Source organism: Kogia breviceps, chromosome 17 (assembly GCF_026419965.1).
Source record: "Kogia breviceps isolate mKogBre1 chromosome 17, mKogBre1 haplotype 1, whole genome shotgun sequence".
Taxonomy (NCBI): Eukaryota; Metazoa; Chordata; class Mammalia; order Artiodactyla; family Physeteridae; genus Kogia; species Kogia breviceps.
The window spans coordinates 21,750,471-21,769,081 of NC_081326.1; the positions used below are offsets into that span (position 1 = coordinate 21,750,471).

Sequence of the window (18,611 nt, forward strand, 5' to 3'; positions counted from 1 at the left end):
TCTTTTGATAGTGGCCATGCTGATGGGTGTGAGGTGATATCTCATGGTGGTTTTGATTAGGACTCTGTTTTACGTGAGGAAATTGAAGACCTGGTCACTAGATCTAGAACTTCTACATTGGAAACTGTGCCAGCCTTGGTCAATCCTCATGGTGCTCCCATCCTGGACTTCTAACCAGTGCTCCCCAGGAGCACTTGAACCAGTGCTTGAACCCTATGAGCAGTGAACCAGGCAGTAGTTGAAGCCACAAGATAAACATGGTGTTTCTTCCAGTCCATCAGTTCTGGTCAATGGTAAGTAATTTAAAGCGTTGATTTTATATTAAAACAAACACAAATATATTATGAAATATAATACAAAAGTTATATGAATTTTTAAAGATAAGACACAGGACTACATGGAATTTTCTGGAAACACCTCAGCAGGCTACTCTAAGCCATACCCAGGACGATCCTGGGAGGTGCAAGCTCTCTCTTCTCTGCCACTAGAAAACTGCGGTGGAGAGGTTTGAAAAGCACTAGCATAGGCCACAGAGTACCATGAACATATTTTTCTTTTCTTATTTGGTTATAGAATTTGGGGGGTGGAAAAACCATTACAGAACATCTTAACCCCTGCTGTCATTTTACAAATGAGGAAATAGAGGCCCCGAGAGGTGAAGGCCATGCTCACGGTCCCACAGCAGTGCTTCCTCCTTTCCCAACCAACGTGGATGTGCCTGATCACGGCTTAGAGGGTTTCAGTTACTGAGAGAAAACAGTCACAGGCACAGAGGGACTGCAGATGTACTCACGCTGCAACTCAGATATGTGGAGGAAATTAGCTTATTTTTTGCTCTGCATTTGATTTGATTTGGGCCCACCAGCTAGGCTGTGAGAAAACAACAACTAAATCTCTGTCTTAAGCTTTAATCCAATGCAATACACTTAGTTCATTAGGGGATGTTCAGCCTCTCCTTTTATACTTCTCCTCCCTCAATCCTCTCCAGAAGGTGGCTAGGTGTTCCGAGCAGCCCAGTGACCTCATGGAGGCCGGGGTCTGGGTCTGAGGACTGGCCTGCTGTTCTCTGGACCAGCTGCAGACTGGCTCTTCTGAACTCCACTGGGGAATCTTTGGCTTGAGTGGTCCCTGAGCATTCAGCTGGTGTCTGTCGCTAGCATCCTGCAGCTGATAAACTCTCAGTCTATTCTTGATCAGCCCATTCAGGGCATGGGGCTTCTCCCCGCTGACTTGTCTTCCCCTTGGCTTTCATTGGTGATTGACCCCTCTGAGTTTCTGCCCCATCCTCCATCTGGTCCTCTAGCCCTGCAGTCCCTGGCCCTACCCAGTCTTTGCTGCACGGCCATCGCACCCTCCCACAGCAGGCCCCATGTGGACTCCCTCACGCCCAGCATGCATGTCACATGCAAGACAAGGGTATCTCCAGGATGTGCTGAAGAGCCTCTCTCCATGTGACCACACTGCCCTATTGGTTCTGTTTTCCTGGAGAACGCTAACTAATACATAAGCCTACCAAATTCTTACTCAAGCCATGTCAGCAGAACAATTCCAGTCAAGTAAACAAAAGTCTAACCTGAATCATAAAAACCGAGGGTCACAGCCCTCAATCAGTTCCAAGACTTGAGCCAGTATACAGACTCAGAATCCCCTGAATGAAGGAGAGGCCAGGTCCCCTTAAGAAAGGACCCCAGTACAATGCCCAACATGAATACTGTTCATCTTTCTCCCAGCCTTCCCCGAAGGGACCTACCATCTTATCAGGATTACTCTGCATTGAGGAAAAGGAAATAATCAGAACTTTCAGGAGCTATACACTGGCTCTGAACTGACACTAATTCCAAGAGACCCAAAATGTCACTGTGGTCCACCAGTCAGAATAGGAGCTTATGGAGGTCAGGTGGTTGATGGAATGTTAGCTCAGGTCTGTCTCACAGTGGGCCTGGTGTGTCCCTGAACCCATCCTTGGTTATTTCCTGAGTTCTGGAATAGTCACACTTAGTTGCTAGCAGAATCCTCTCATTGGTTCCCTGATCTGTGGGCTATAATAGTGTGAAACGCAAGTGGAAGCCACTAGTACAGCCTCTACATAGGAAAATAGTAAACCAAAAGCAATGCCACATTACTGGAGGGATTGTAGAAATTAGTGCCTCCATTAAGGACTTGAAAGATAAGAGGGTAACAGTTTCCACCACATCCCCATGCAACTCACCTGTTTGACCAATGCAGAAGACAGATGGATCTTGGACAGTAACTGTTGATTATCATAAGCTCAACCAGGCAATGACTCCAGGTGATTGCAGCTGCTGTAAGAGATGTGGTTTCATTGCTTAAGCTAATTAACACATCCCCTGGTATCTAGTACACAGCTATTGAACAGCTATTGACCTGGGAAGTTCTTTTCCCTCTATACCTGTCCATAAGGCCCACCAAAAGCAATTTGCTTTCATCTGGTAATGCTAGCAGTACACCTTCACTGTCTCACCTCAGGGTCGTATCAACTCTCCAGCCCTATGCCATAATCTAGTTCACAGGGATCTCCTTTCCTCAAGATACACATTGGCTCATTGTATTGATGAAATTATGCTGATTGGACCTAGTGAGCAAGATGTAGCAACTACTCTTAAGACTTATGGGTTAGACATTTGTGTGTCAGAGGGTAGGAAGTAATTAGACAAAAGTTCAAGGGCCTTCCACCTCAGTGAAATTCTTAAGGTTCTAGTGGTGTGGGCATGTCAAGATATCCGTTCTAAGGTGAAGGATACGTGGTTGCACCTGGTCCCTCCTACAACTTCAAAAGAGGCACAACGTCTCGTGGGGCTCTTGGGATTTGGAGGCAGCATATTCCCCCCATTTGAGTGTGTTACCCTAGCCGCCTTACCAAGTGATCCAAAAATGTCTTACTTTTGAGTGGGCCCCAGAACAAGAGAAGGCTCTGCAAAAGGTCCAGGCCATTGTGCAAGCTGCCCTGCCACTTGGGCCATATGAACCGGCAGGTCCAATGATGCTTGAAATGTCAGTGGCAGATAGAATGCTGTTTAGGGCCCTTGGGAGGCCCCTACAGGTGAATCTCGGTGCAGGTCCTTAGGGTTTTGGAGCAAATCCCTACCATCTTCTGCAGATAACTGCTCTCCTTTGGAGAAATGGATCTTGGCCTCCTACTGGGCCTTCATAGAGACTCAATGCTTAACCATGGGCCACCAAGTTACCAGGCAACCTGAGCTGCCCGTTGTGAACTGGGTGTTATCTGACCCATTAAGCCATCCAATTGGGCATGCACAGGAGCACTCCATCCCCAAATGGAAGTGGTGTATATGTGATAGGGCCGAGCAGGCCCAGACACAGTGGAAGGGCCTTTTGAAGACTCAGTTACAGCACCAGCTAGGTAGCAGTAACTTGTAGGGCTGGGGTGAGGTTCTGCAGAAGGCTGTGTGTGCTCGGAATCAGCATCGAGTATATCGTTCTGTCCCATAGCCAGGATTCATGGGTCCAAGAATCAAAGTGTGGAACTGGGAGTGACACCACTCACTCTTACCCCTAATGACCCCCTAGCCAAATATTTGCTTCCTGTTCCCATGGCCTTAGGCTCTGCTGGCCTATAGGTTTTAGTTCTAAAGGGAAGAATGCTTCCGCCAGGAGACACAACAATGATTTTATTGAACTGGAAGTTAAGACTGCAGCCCCACCACTTTGGGCTCTTTGTGCCTCTGAATCAACAGGCAAAGAAGGGAGTTAGTGTGCTGGCTGGTGTGACTGGTCCTGGCCACTAAGAGGAAAGGGGACTGCTACTCCACAACGGAGGGGAGGAAGAGTATATCTGGCATATAAGAGATCCCCTGGGACTTCTCTTAGTATTATCCTGCCCTGTGATTAAAGTCAATGGAAAACTACAACAGCCCAATCCAGGCGAGACTACTACTGGCCCAGAACCATCATGAATGAAGGTTTGGGTCACTCCACCTCATAAAGAACCATGACCAACCAAGGTGCTTGCTGAAGGTAAAGAGAATACAGAATGGGTAGTAGAAGAAGGTTGTTATAAACACCAGCATGACTAGGTGACCAGTTTCAGAAATGAGGACTGTAATTTTCATGAGTATTTCCTCCTTGTTTTGTTATGAATATGTATACATACCTTTGGAGTTTTTCTCTCTCTTTTATCCCTTTATCTTGAAACATAAGATGTATTGACTTTATATCATAGTATTTAAGTAGTGTTAACTTTACGTCATACTATTTCAGTTACAGGATATCAAGAAGAATAAACATCACTCAAGGACTTTACCGCCTCTTCTGAGGAAGAGGTTAGTGTGTTTTCTTTAAGTAACAGCCCTTGACCCCAGAAAGGGTGGGGGGTAGAGATGTCTCTTAATATCACCCCATCATTTGAAATTTAAAGAAGTTGTCCAGTGAGTAGCTTGATGGACCCTGGGCCCACCTCAAACATTACTCCCAGGAGGTGGCAGGCCCTCTCACAGAGTAGATAAGTGTCTGAGACTCCAATACCGAGCTCTGTGGCTTTGGGGGCTGTGAATAATGTCTGAGACTCTCCCTTGGCCTCACACTGAAGGAGTCATTTTCCTGAGAAGATGAAGGAACTCCAGTTATGAGCTGCTCTTCAGCAAGCATGTTAAGCTGAAGACTAGAGGTCTTTCCCCATTTCTTCCCTGGATTGCAAAAGCCCTAGGAACCTTGTGAGATCTCAAGGAGAGGAACTGAGAGCCCTAAAACAATAACTGAATCTGGAGGTATGTCCAACTAGATTGTTATAGGGCTAAACTTCATCTTTTTTTTTTTAACTCAGTCATGAAAATAAATGTGATATTTCTTGAGTCTTAAGGTCATGGAGTAATTTGTACCCATTCAATTTATATGAAAAGTCTCACAAAGTCATAGAAACAAATCATAATTAGTTATACAGCTGATGGTTAACTTTATTATTATTATTTTTTTTGAATCACTACATCTGTGATGGATCTTTCTGAGCTAGGCTTAAGTTCTGTGTCTATGTCTAATGGCAGTAGTAGGAGTACAAGGGCCATGAAGACACTCAAACTTGCTGATGACTTACTCTACACATGCAGTTATTGCAGCATTCCATAATTCTTGAGCATGTGAGTTCTACCTTCTGATCATTTGGTCTTCTTGCTCCACTCTTTCTCCCTCTTTTTTTAAAATTAATTTTTATTGAAGTATAGTTGATTTACAATGTTGTGTTAGTTTCTGCTATACAGCAAAGTGAATCAGTTATGCATATCCAAATATTCACTCTTTTTTAGATTTTTTTCCCATAGAGGTCATTACAGAGTATTGAGTAGAGTTCCCTGTGCTGTACAGTAGGTTCTTATTAGCTATCTATTTCATATATAGTAGTGTGTATATGTCAACCCCAATCTCCCAATTTATCCCTCCCAGCTTCCCTCATTTTTGAAAGATTTACGAAACATTTTTAAATTTTTTTTTTTCGGTACGTGGGCCTCTCACTGCTGTGGCCTCTCCCGTTGCGGAGCACAGGCTCCGGATGCGCAGGCTCAGCGGCCATGGCTCACGGGCCCAGCCGCTCCGCGGCACGTGGGATCCTCCCGGACCCGAGCACGAACCCGCGTCCCCTGCATTGGCAGGCAGGCAGACTCTCAACCACTGCGCCACCAGGGAAGCCCCCCAAACATTTCTTGATAGCCTTCCATGTGCTGGATTTTGAAGATAAAAATAAAATAGGAAAATATCCTAATTAAAACAACACTGCTCCATGCTGAAAGTCAGGCAGAATAATTTAGTAGTGGCTCTTAAAAAACAAGTGTTGACATCACTGTCAGTTTCAGTTACCAGGGACTCAAGATTCCACCGCAGTTAACCAGGACGTTGCACAATAAGACTTTGCTCACAAACCCTTCATTGTGGAATTTAGGATCCTTCAATGTTGTCACAGATGTGGTTTAATAGAAGTCACCTCTTAGCCCTCCATTGTCAGCTCCATGCTCAGAATTGGAAGGAGGAATCTGGGTTCCTAACTCTACCTCCTATGCCCCCTCCTCCAGTCTTCCTCCAGGGCAAAGAGCAGGGACCCACTCATCCTGATCGGGAGAAAGGGGAGTTCTCCCATGGTCCTGTTCCTTGGATTACAGGATGCATGGCCCAGTGGATCTCAGACTTGTATTTCTCATCCCAATTTTTATGTTTCCAAGAGACCTTTTAGGCCTAGTGTCTGAAAGTTGTCACCCAAGGAGTATGGACCTGTTTAACTGCAACATCTCACATCTTTTTTTTGACTTTTCTGACCCATGCTCATTTATTCATAAACAAGATTATTGTTTAATCTTGAACTGAGTCATTGTAATAAAAGGCTATTTCAATTATGCAGCTAAACTCCCTCTAAGATCCATAGAAGTTTTAAATACAAAACAGAGAGAGAAAGAGAATTCAGTCTGAAAGTTAGTTTCCTAAAAGAAAAAGAAAAACAATAAAAGGGAAATCAAATAAGATGTTATTAAGAAAATATTTTTATGTATAAATATTCTCATTTTTTTATAGTGTGGCACTAGTTTTTATATCACTCTTGCAGTGTACTTGTTTTAATTCCTTTTTATGATAAGTTGAAGAGTTAAATGCATCTTTCAAAAACCAAAATTTCTCTGAAATGTATACATCATTGACAAATGGATTTGGGCACATTATCTAATATAAACTCTTGGCTTTCGAAAGATCAAAAATACTGTTAAAACGATGTTGGAGTATTTGTTTGAATTAGCATGCATAACAAAGAATCATAGGCAGAAAAAAAAAGATAAGGCACAGTTTTCCAGCATCCAAATGGTTCTTCTTGCTCAAAATTTCAGCTAAAGGCATAGACCACAGTAGGTAACTGAGAGCAAAACATCCTTATGTAGATTTTATTATTATTACTAAGCAGAAAACCTTGGGGGTAGATTTTCAAAATGCATGCTATGTTGTCTGAAGTCCAAAATGACTTGAAATTTTGGAAGTGACAATAAAATCGAGGTCTTATTATGAATCATATGTGGGAACCCCAGCTAAACCAAAATTATACAAATCACAACCCTAAAAATTAAAGATTTTAATTTTTTTAATTGCTCAAATAACATGTGCAAATGTTGCCATTAGACTATAAGAACACCATGCCATCTTCATTTTTCTTTTTCCTCGAGTTGAGACCCATTAACAAATTGGACTGGAGGGCTTCCCTGGTGGCGCAGCGGTTGAGAATCCGCCTGCCGATGCAGGAGACACGGGTTCGTGCCCTGGTCCGGGAAGATCCCACATGCCGCGGAGCAACTAAGCCCGTGAGCCATGGCCACTAGGCCTGCGCGTCCGGAGCCTGTGCTCCGCAATGGGAGAGGCCACAACAGTGAGAGGCCCGCGTACCGCAAAAAAAAAAAAAAAAAAAATTGGACTGGACTATTTCTGGGTCTGTGCTTTCCTCAGGACAAGAAGATGTCGGGGATAAACCAGTAGTCAGTGCAGACACAAAACCCTGAGAGAGAGAAGACCAACAGAAGTAGCAACGGCACCTCCGCAAAATCCTGTCGATGACGTATATAGACTGTCGGCGGTTAATCACTGAGCATGGCCCCTCTCTCCCTCTGCAGGCTCCTTTCCCAGTGGACAGTCAGGCCAGCTGTCTAGGCAGCAGGAACAGCCCTCCTCTCCCAAGCCCAGACCTGTGGGAAAATCTTCATTGGCCAGTAATTGATTCCACCCTGCCAGATCCATGACCCCAGGCTCCAGTCAAACTGGCAGCAAGCTGGGGAAGGCAGTCCACTGAAGGGGTGAGGGGGCGGGAGCAAAGACCATGGTGGGGGGGGGGGGCTCCTGCAATTAACACTAATCTGAAAATTGGCCTCTGACAGCAAAGCCCAGCACCTGACAGCTAATTACTTATGTCAGACTGATGTGCACTTCACATGGAAAGGTTATTTATCAGAGACCAGAGTTTTTTCCTCCTCCCCGACTTTTTTTTTTTTTCTGTTTGTCTTAGTTGAAAACAGTGAGGAATTGTTCCTGGTTGCTTAGATTCCCAGAAACCCTGGAAGTTCTCACACTTCATTTAACTGAAAGGCTCCTAAATATCCTTTCTAAGACCTGGCGCTCGTGTGTCATGCTGCCCACCTGGACTGGAGACCAGAGAAGGATGTAGATATCCCAGAGGGTGTGGCTCATTTCCTATCATAAATGGAGCCAAAGTGATGGAGACACCGGAAACCCAAATAATCAATGTAGGCGCAATAAGGAATTCAAGACAGGCAAACCAACTTCGTTCATCTCATTTTCAAAAAGCCAGTCCACAACGGGGAAAATCGGTACGGGGATTATTTTGCAAATGGAATCAAAAGCCTGCTGTCTTAAATTATTTTAAAATATTTCCTCTAATCTTCATATATCGTATAGTAAGTGTCTAGGTGACCCACTCAGCTATACTGTCTTTAAGTTGGTGATTTGACCTGCCTTGTCAATAATAAAAGTGGTTATCAAGGCGGGAGAGGAGATTATATGGGACTTTTCCTTTCTACTTTCTACTTCCAGTCAACAGATATTTTTTGAGCGTCTATTTTATGCTAGGCATTGTGCTGGGTCCTGATAGATAGGTTTTTTTTCCCTCTTAGGATGGGTTTGAGAGTGACACAGAGAAAAAAGGAAATTACAGTGTAACATGATAACATTTACTGATGGTGAAATACAAGATTTGGAAGCACTTAAACCAGGATCTAACCTAAATTTATATAGTACATAAAGTAGCCTCTAGGCTGAGATCTGAATAAACAAGAATCAGGCAGGCAAAGGAGGGAGATTGTAACAATGGAGGATAGAAAAGATAAAGGAAATACCACATTCACAAAACCTGACATGAGAGAGAATTCAGCAGAGGTGGAGCCTAAAGAAGACATGACCCAGATGAGGCTGATATTTAAGGTTCGTGGTGAATTTGTCCCACGTTTTTTCAAGTAGAAATTATAAGGCTTCTGGTTTAATGGACTTTACACTCTTCATCCTTGCTCTCCTCTCTCATCCAACCTGATCTCACTTCAGGTATCCAAGTCCTGGACTGACCATGCCAGGGAAATCCTGCCAGGGAAATCACAGCTACTGAAAAGCTATAGGATTATTGGGTGAGTATTAGAGCAGGAATCAGGGGTCCTGGGAGAATGGACAAATACAGACTTTTGCCCACCAACTACCCGCCTCGCCAATGGGACGCTCTCTCCCCCATCACATGTGAGTCTGGGTGTTCATAAGGATTAACGTATTTATCCAACAAATGTTGAGTGTGTCGTCTATGCCAGGTGACGGGAGGCACCAAGGATACTGAAGTGAACAAGGTGGGCATGGCCTCTGTCTTCCAAGAGCTAGTATATTCTAAGGAGAAGACAGATAAGAAACAGATAGTTATATAAATCATCAAAAATGTCCTGTGTGCTAAAAAATTAAGAAGTACATTATCAAAAATCATCTGTATGAAACTGTTTTGAAAACTGTTGTGTAATAACTAAAATGAAAGATATTGTCATTAAGATACGTGTAGGGCTTCCCTGGTGGCGCAGTGGTTGAGAATCCGCCTGCCGATGCAGGGGACACGGGTTCGTGCCCTGGTCCGGGAAGATCCCACATGCCGCGGAGCGGCTGGGCCCGTGAGCCGTGGCCGCTGAGCCTGCGCGTCCGGAGCCTGTGCTCCGCAACGGGAGAGGCCACAACAGTGAGAGGCCCGCGTATCGCAAAAAAAAAAAAAAAAAAAAAAAAAAAAAAAAAAAAAAAGATACGTGTAATGTGAAGTCATAGGAAAAAAAGACGGAAGAAAGAAGGGCACATGAGTTGAGATCTTGCCGTGTGTTTGGTACTGGGCTAGTGCTTTATATGTACTGTGTCACTGGTTTCTCGTAACAAACTTATGAAGGTGTTATTATTTCCCCTACTTTGCCAGCGAAGTTACTGAGATGCTAAAGAGTTAAAAGGAACTTACTCCAGGCCATCCAACTAGTAAAGGAGGGAGTAGTGAGACGTGGGCTCTGTCCCTACGCACCAAGGGAATGTAACTCCGACAGTGCCTCAGCAGACTTCATTCTTCAGCACCAGAGAAGTAGTTCCCACCCGGGCCAGAATCACATCGAGCAGACACAGCAAACCTGACTGGAACATTCTGCGTCTCCTGGAGACCACCTTTTCCCTTAGTGGAAGTATCAGCTTGTATCATCTTGAGAGAATATTTATACTTTCTCAGGCATGAAACCCTTTTCATAAGACCTGGTAGACATTACGATACAAATGTAATTTCTATCCCAATCTTTTTTTTTTTTTTTTTTTGCGGTATGCGGGCCTCTCACTGTTGTGGCCTCTCCCGTTGCGAAGCACAGGCTCCGGACGCGCAGGCCTAGCGGCCATGGCTCACGGGCTTAGTTGCTCCGCGGCATGTGGGATCTTCCCGGACCAGGGCACGAACCCGTGTCTCCTGCATCGGCAGGCGGATTCTCAACCACTGCGCCACCAGGGAAGCCCTATCCCAATCTTTTGACGGCACTTACCACCCAGCCCTTTAGGAAGCGTGACCTTGACTATAGAAAAACTCATCAAACGTGTGCTTTTGAAATGTAGAGAAACGGAAATCAAAGCAGAAAGGTGGGGCTCTTCATTGTTTCTGAAAACAGGAATCAGAGGACGAGACCAAAAAGACAAAAGACCTTGCAAACAGATGTGCCATCATAAAAGCGTTAGTATACCACCCGCAGTAGAGTTCAGAAAGGCCCCCAACGGCAGAATTATTACTGTACAGCCATTACGCCTGGCTGTTATTTAGGGACCATTGCAGTTTCCACAGTCACGACCAAGTCTCTGGGCCCCCGCGGAAAATAACTCTGCTTTAAATAAGTAATGAACAGAGCAGCACCAGTCCAGCTCAGACACAGAAACCTGATGAAAGGAAGCAACCTCACACTCTGCCTTATGCCCCCCAGTTCCTGGGTCTGAAGTTTTCTCAGGACACAAAGCCCACAGCTCCAACTCAAGTGACCCCTGAGCTGGAGTTCTTGTCAAGACAATGTCAGCAGCAGCTTCTGGAAACCGCAGACACTGTGATCTCCGTCCATAACAGATCGTTATGTTTGGGCTTCCTAATCGCCCACTTGGAGGACAGAAAGAGAACACTAGCCAGAGTGACCAGGCTGTGGCCTGCCCTTGGCCCCTGCTCCCGCTTAAAGGGCCACGCCCCCCTCACCACGCAGGCTTTTTTTAGGCACTGCAATGGAAACAGTCAGATAGTCTCTTGGTCCCAAGCGAGGTCTCTGTTCCGCAGCGCCTGCTGTCTGTTTAGCAGCCAACTCAAGCGTGTGATGCACTCACATCCACTTGGGTTTCCTAAACGCTTCTTTGGTCAGTGATGAAGATGCTTAAATCTTGTCAGAGTTCTATTTTGCCCTAATCTCTCTTTCAAAATATCTTTTTGGTTTTTAGTCAAACAAAACAGAAACCAAAACACCTCTGGTACCAAGAGTGAGCATGATTTTCTTTTTAAGCTTTGGTTTGTTTCTATGAAATGATCTCATGCGGATTTGCGCATAAATGGTGAGACGGTATGGTTTCCGATTAAAGTAAAGAGCCTATACCATCCTTTTTGTAAATAAAGGATTTACATTTTGGTCTTCTCAGAAGTGCTTATTTTTCTTTAGAAAGAGTGCCTAACCCTAGCTTTGCTCTAAACTGGGCATTGCTTGCAAGCCAGCCCATGGAATGGCCAAGGGCAAGAATGCCAACGAGCCCCCGTGGCTTCTTACTTACACCACCAAGTTGCATTCCCTCCCGCTTATCACTGACCACATATCACAAAACCATATGTGTGCCCAGGACCCCAAAATATTTCTGCATGAGGGGTTCCCCATACAGCCCTCTGGATTGCTGGAAATCAGCCATCACTCTCAAAGCTTCCAAAGTCCATGGACACCGTCAGAGTGCCTCTCTGAGCCGAGTGACACCTGCTGTCTGCCTGTCTGGATGGGTGGAAGCCTGCTGTGAGATCACTGGCACAGTGGAAGACCCCCAGAGAACTCCCTTAACCAAATGCTGGGCAGGTGGACACCAAGGCCACCTCTCAGGGGCTGACTTGGAACAGTACATTCAAAACTATCATCGTCCAAAACAAAAGAGAGTATTTTGGCAGCCCCCAATATAAACTCTCATTATTGTAGAGACAGGCACACTTCGATTCTCATTTGGCCATACTCTGATCTCTTTGGGGCCTATTTAGCACCCACTGACAACATGTATATTGTTTCCCCTGGAACTGCCTTTTTAAAACTGGATTAATTGCACCGGGAAGCTAATTTACAGATCAACGTTGTCTTAAGCATGATGATGGTTTTAAATAATAATAATAGCTATGGCTTTGGCTTATATGGTGCCTATTCCAACAAAGAGAGATGCACATCTTTCATAATCATTATCTGGCACTAACTGATATGCAAATCCTCCCTCCCACCCCGAGAGCTCACAGAGTTGTATGCTGCACAGCTGTGAGTCATCAGACATTAATGTGGACTTAATTTGAAGTGGTGCTGGAAGTAGTGGGCACAGCTCAAATTAGACATGTGGTGGGCGTTTAACCACAGTATTACCAATTCCCATTCTGACATCTGACAGCCCTTAATAATTAACTGCATGTAAATGGTCAAACCTTCCCTCTCTGTTGGACCAGTCTCCAGCTACACCAGTCTCTGCATCATAATTGCAAGTCGGGGCTGTCAATTGCACTTGAGACAAATCATAGGCAAAAGATCAGACAGCTTCAGGAGTCCTGTGTTCTCTGATCTATCTGCCTTTTAATTGGACTGGAAGGCCTTCCCAGCAGCTCCCATATGCTGCCTCCTTAGAAAGATACAATATTCTCTCTGGATAAGAGGAAATTGATTGTGCTTTGAGGCTTATTTGGAGGCTCTGGGGAAACACGCTTTTGTGGTGGACTTTCCAGGTTACCCTAGAACACACCAAGGCAGGTATGCTGCCCCAAACCCACAAGTGACTCCTTCTTTTCTGAATCCTCATCCTTGTGTGATTTTTCTTCCTTCTCCTTCTAAAATGTCTTATTCTGATTTGAGCCACAGAGTGACAGGCTGGTCCCCCACTGAACAAAAACTGGCACTCTCTGAAAGTTCAAGGGAAATGTCACACAACAGAGGTGATCAAACTCAGAACTATAATAAACCCATCATCTCTAGAAAAAGCAATATCAAATACAAGCTTGGGTGAGCGACACATTCTACTGCCTCTAGTCAGCCAAGCTAAGGTCCTAGGGCTGCATGTATCTTTTGTGGACAACAAAAAGATTCAATTGAGGGGCTTCCCGGGGCTTCCCTGGTGGCGCAGTGGTTGAGAGTCCGCCTGCCGATGCAGGGGACACGGGTTTGTGTCCCGGTCCAGGAGGATCCCACAGGCAGCGGAGCAGCTGGGCCCGTGAGCCATGGCCACTGAGCCTGCGCGTCCGGAGCCTGTGCTCCGCGATGGGAGAGGCCACAGCAGTGAGAGGCCCAGGTAACACACACACACACACACACACACACACACACACACACACACACACACACAAAAGATCATGCGTGCCGCAACTAAGACCTGGCGCAGCCTAAGTAAATAAATATTTAAAAAAAAAAAGATTCAATTGATATTTAGGACAGTGTGATCATCTGCAAAAATATCATTATACCTATTAGTAAAGGCAACCTTGATTGATAATGGGTACAGTACACATATAGGAACTAATGACACAATTACATTTATAATCAGATTAAATATAATGTGGATAGAAACCAAAATGATTTTTATTTTTGTATTGTGGATGAAAAAGGAATTTACTAAGCAAATGAATTATATAAAACTGAACTTGTAAAACAGTAAAAGCATGAAGTTTTTAATATTGTGATTTTCTTTGATATACCATTTAAGTACAATTGACATGCCGATTATGAAGTTAGTTCTCTTTTTAGTAAAATAGATCCCCTAAGAATTCGTCCTAAGTAATATTTTATTACTTTAGCTGGATACTCTTCAAAGCATTAAATTTGCACTTTTTTTTTTTTTTAAGATTCTACAGTTCAGACTGGATTTGCCCATTAGGCAGCAAGCAGTAAGTTTTATGGTAGAGGTTTAGGATATATCACTCGAGCTGCTGGGAAGTCCAGTAACAAGCCTGATATTATGTGTTAAGTAGTAAATAAGTAAACAACTACGGTGGCTCTCAGGCTCTGCCTGTGTTTTTAATCCTGTATTTGCCCCTCAGGCCGAATAAGCATACTTGAAGTATCAACCCAATTATAACCTAATGGAATAAAAATGAGCTAAGAGGGAACAGAAGTAAAGGAACAAAAATACATTAAAGAGAGAGAGAGAATAAAGAAAGAAAACAATTTTTTAAATCGTCATATATATTTGTACACAGAATGCATGAAAGCAAACAGATGTGAGGGTCCTTGGAATTTAAAATATTGCTGTGTCCTGGTCATTTTCTCTGTCCCAGAAGAAGAATAAGCTCTTTTCAAAGCCGGGGTCTGAAAGAAGGGCTAACATCAAACAGCCCCAGAATAACCAGGAGACTAAAGCCTGAAGCTATTCAACTTCCTGCCTTGTAACTAACTAATCTACTTAGAGCTGGAAGAAGATGAGGGCCACCATTGTGCCAGAAAAGCTTTCCAGAACAGAAGCAGCATCTTAGTCTGTTGGAAGGAGCCAGAGCCAGGAATAAGAAGACTTATGCCACGGCCCACCTGGATCTGCCCCCTGCGACCCAGGCAGGTCCATATATGTCCCTTCTCTGGAGGTGAACTCGCTGGCCATCTCCCACGTGGCTGCCCTGCTCAGCACACGGTGGGAGCAGCCTCACACACTGTGAGAAGCATAGGAAAGGCTTCCTGGCAGAGGAGGAAATTGGTTCCACTTCCAGGGCCCCTGACAGCTAATGCCTCCTGACTGTTCTCCTGACATGCATGGCCAGGGGCACCTCTGCATTTGCGTGTTCGCTGAATCATTGCTGTTCCCCAGGCTCCATCTTTAACTGCTAGTTTCTAAGCACTCCGAGGTCCTGCCAGCTCCCGGGTCTGGCTCTCCCTTTGTTCCATTCCCAGCCTAGCCTTGGCAGTCTTTGGTCCTGGCCTCAGATGTCTGCCTTAATTCAGGGTCCTGGCGCAGCAACAGTACTTTAACTAGAAACCGAAAAGTATTTTGGGAAATGACTGAGAGATGATATGAGAGGGTAGGGCCACTTCCACAAACCAGTAATGCTGAGTGATGGACCTGGCATGCTGTTATTTGATGAAACTTAAGAGAAACTGCAGAAATTTTAATATCACCTTTGCCTCCCCCCAGCCAAAAAAAAGTCAGGTATCTTTATCAGTCAAGTTTACATTCATATACACAGTTGAGCAGCTTATGAAACTTAGAATACTATTAATATTTAAACTAAAAAATAAAGTCTGCAAACATCTTGTAACACCCTCAAATACTCATCATGTGCAAGTCAGGTATCTTTATCAGTCAAGTTTATGTTCATATACACAGTTGAGCAGCTTATGAAACTTAGAATACTATTAATATTTAAACTAAAAAATAAAGTCTGCAAACATCTTGTAACACCCTCAAATACTCATCATGTCACCAAAAAATGAATTATTATAATGTACTAAAATTTACCCAAAAGATACTGTAACAATCTACTTGGTGAAAAAATACTGAAGATTTATAAAGGCAAATATGTTATCAAAATCTATGGGATACTATTCTAAGGTAATTCAATGTTGAAATAGAACCATAAGAATAATTATATTCTGCTTCCTAGGTATACTTTATAGTTTAAACCCCCTAACGGGCATGCCTTTCCTTTATCCTGCAACTGAATTACAACTGTTATTGCTACCTGTTGTTTCTCTAAGAACAGAAGAAAATAACTTGGACAATAATACAGAGATAATAAACATTCACCAGGCAGCATTTACCACAAGCCAGTTCATTAAAAATTCCTGTTGAATTAGGGATGAATGAATGAATGGAAATCCAGCTGTTGTCACTGCTGCTGAAGAAATTCTAAACTAGTATCTGGTCCACTTTTTTCAAAGCTAATAGCTCAGAAGACTTTCCTCAGTCTAAGATGGCATTTAAATGACAGTTCAGAAATGTTATCAAAGTGAAAAGAAACATAGGATTCAGGTTCCTTTAAAAAGTCAAACTAGTTTGACCAGATTGGTTTTTCTCCTCCTGTGCACTTGACCCCTGCCCTCCTTGGCTGCTGGGATTGATTAAGAGGTGTGAGCCATCCCACCCCAAGCTCCTGTTTATTCAAGGCGATGAACCCCAAGGAAGCCAAACTGTTTCTCTAGGCAACAAAACTTACAAAGAACACAAGGAGGCAAGCTCTTGACTGTAATACTTTCAGTAACTACAGAAGGCTCCTCTTGAAAATGTCTGTTGTGCTCTATTTGCTTTTTGTTTTTCTACTAAAACTTGAGAGTCGATCCCTGCATCCCACCTCACGAGAGTCATTTATGAACCCAAGAAAGCAAGGGGGAGCTCAGAGAATTTACTCATTTTGTTGGACCCACTGAACCACCGACCGGTAGTGCGGGGCAGTGGAAATAGGGACCAAGCCAGGCTAAGTAAGGACACTCACAGAAGCCACTCCAACTCACCACCATCAGCTAGATGAGTGAGAAATGCAGACAGTTCCCACTTTTCATCCATTCCCATTTGCTGTTCTGTTTATTCTTTGCTACCTAATAAGCAATTAGATTTCCCGTCTAATAGGTATTGCTCACCAATTCAAAGGTTTCTACCAATGTACGAATGGAAACAACAGCACAAGCACTCGCCAAATATATAAAAATATGGTTAAATTTTACCTGAAAACAATATACTTTCTAAATTGTTTACAAGGAGCACATTTTGGCTAAAAGTAGATTACAATACCTTATTGTACCTCTGGTAGAAGGTAGTGGCAAGAACTCTTAAGACCATCGAACTAGTTTGGAACCCAGATATAGAACTTACTGGCTATGTAATATTAGGTAAGGTAGAGTAGTTCAACTACTCTACACCTCAGTTTCTTCATCAATAAAGTGGAGATAATACTATGTAAAAGGGTTCCTAAGGATTAAAGGAAAATGTATAGGAGGAGCAGAAAGAAGGAAATACAAGCGCATAATAGGTATTTGATAGCCATTAATGCTACTACTATACTAACATACTATTGTGAAGTACAGGAAAAGCTTTGAAAAGTATCAAGCTCTAGGCAAATGTAAGATACTATTGTTAAGTATAGGAAAAGCTTTGAAAAGTGTCAAGCTCTAGACAAATGTAAGATACTATTGTTAACTATAGGAAAAGCTTTGAAAAGTATCAAGCTCTAGACAAATGTAAGATACTGTTAAGTATAGGAAAAGCTTTGAAAAGTATCAAGCTCTAGACAAATGTAAGATACTATTGTTAAGTATAGGAAAAGCTTTGAAAAGTATCAAGCTCTAGACAAATGTAAGATACTATTGTTAAGTATAGGAAAAGCTTTGAAAAGTATCAAGCTCTAGACAAATGTAAGATACTATTAATGGCCCTATGCTTAGGTTTGGCATGTGGGAAATGTGAGCGGCTGCAGTTCTGAATTTAGAAAAAAACACATAAGTGATAACATAGGAATGGGTAGAGAGAATAGTGAAACAGAATAGAGAGTCCAGAAATAGATCCACATATATATGGTCAATTGTTTTCCAAATTAAGGTGTCAAGTTAATCCAATGGGGAAAGGAAAGTCTTTTTAAATAAATATTGTTGGAACAGTTGAATATTGGCAAAAATTCAATGTCTATTTCATTTCATACACAAATATTAATTTGCAATCCATCATAGACCTAAACATAAAACTTAGAATCATAAAGCATCTAGAAGAAAACATTTCTTTACAACTTTACAACTTTGAGGTGGACAACGATTTCTCAGACTGAATACGAAAAGCACTAACCATTAAAAAATGCTGAATCAGACTACTACACTGAAATTAACATTTTCTGCAGCATTAAGAACATTAACAGGGATTTCCCTGGCGGTCCAGTGGTTAAGAACCGGTTCTTCCACTGCAGGGGGGCACAGGTTCGATCCCTGGTTGGGGAATTAAGATACAGCATGCCGTGTGGTGCCTCCAAAAAAAAAACCAAAAACAAAAGAAAAGAAGATTAACAGACAAGCCACAGAAATGCAAAAGTAATTGCATAAATATAGCTGATAAAAGACATAGCTACAATATATAATCACTCCTACAAATTATCAATGAAAAGGCAAACTATCCACTTTAAAAGGGGGCAAAAGATTTGAAAAGACACTTTACAAAATAAAGAATACAATTGTCCCATAAAAACATGTAAAAATGCACAACAGGGAAATGCAAGTTAAAACCACAATGAGATACCATTTCACACCCAATAAAATGCTAAAACAAAAAAGACTGATAATATGTATCGTTGAGGATATAGAATACTTGAAACTCTCATGCCTTGCTAGTGGGAATGTAAAACTGTTGCAATACTTTGAAAGACTGGAAGTTTCTTGTGACATAATTTATATCTACCCTATGAACCAGCAATTTCA

The 18,611-nt window shown here is 43.0% G+C and overlaps 1 long non-coding RNA gene across 2 annotated transcripts in view; it reads right to left on the bottom strand.

Moving 5' to 3' along the window:
• LOC136792891 (uncharacterized) overlaps positions 1-18,611 on the bottom strand; it is a 103,283-nt gene that overhangs the window by 66,671 nt on the left and 18,001 nt on the right. The window contains exon 1 of one of the 2 annotated variants that reach the window (XR_010837471.1): positions 2,210-2,303. The exons of the other annotated variant lie outside the window; for it this stretch is intronic. This is a non-coding gene — a long non-coding RNA (uncharacterized lncRNA). Of the gene's footprint in view, positions 1-2,209; positions 2,304-18,611 lie in introns of those variants that run through there. 2 annotated transcript variants of the gene reach the window in all.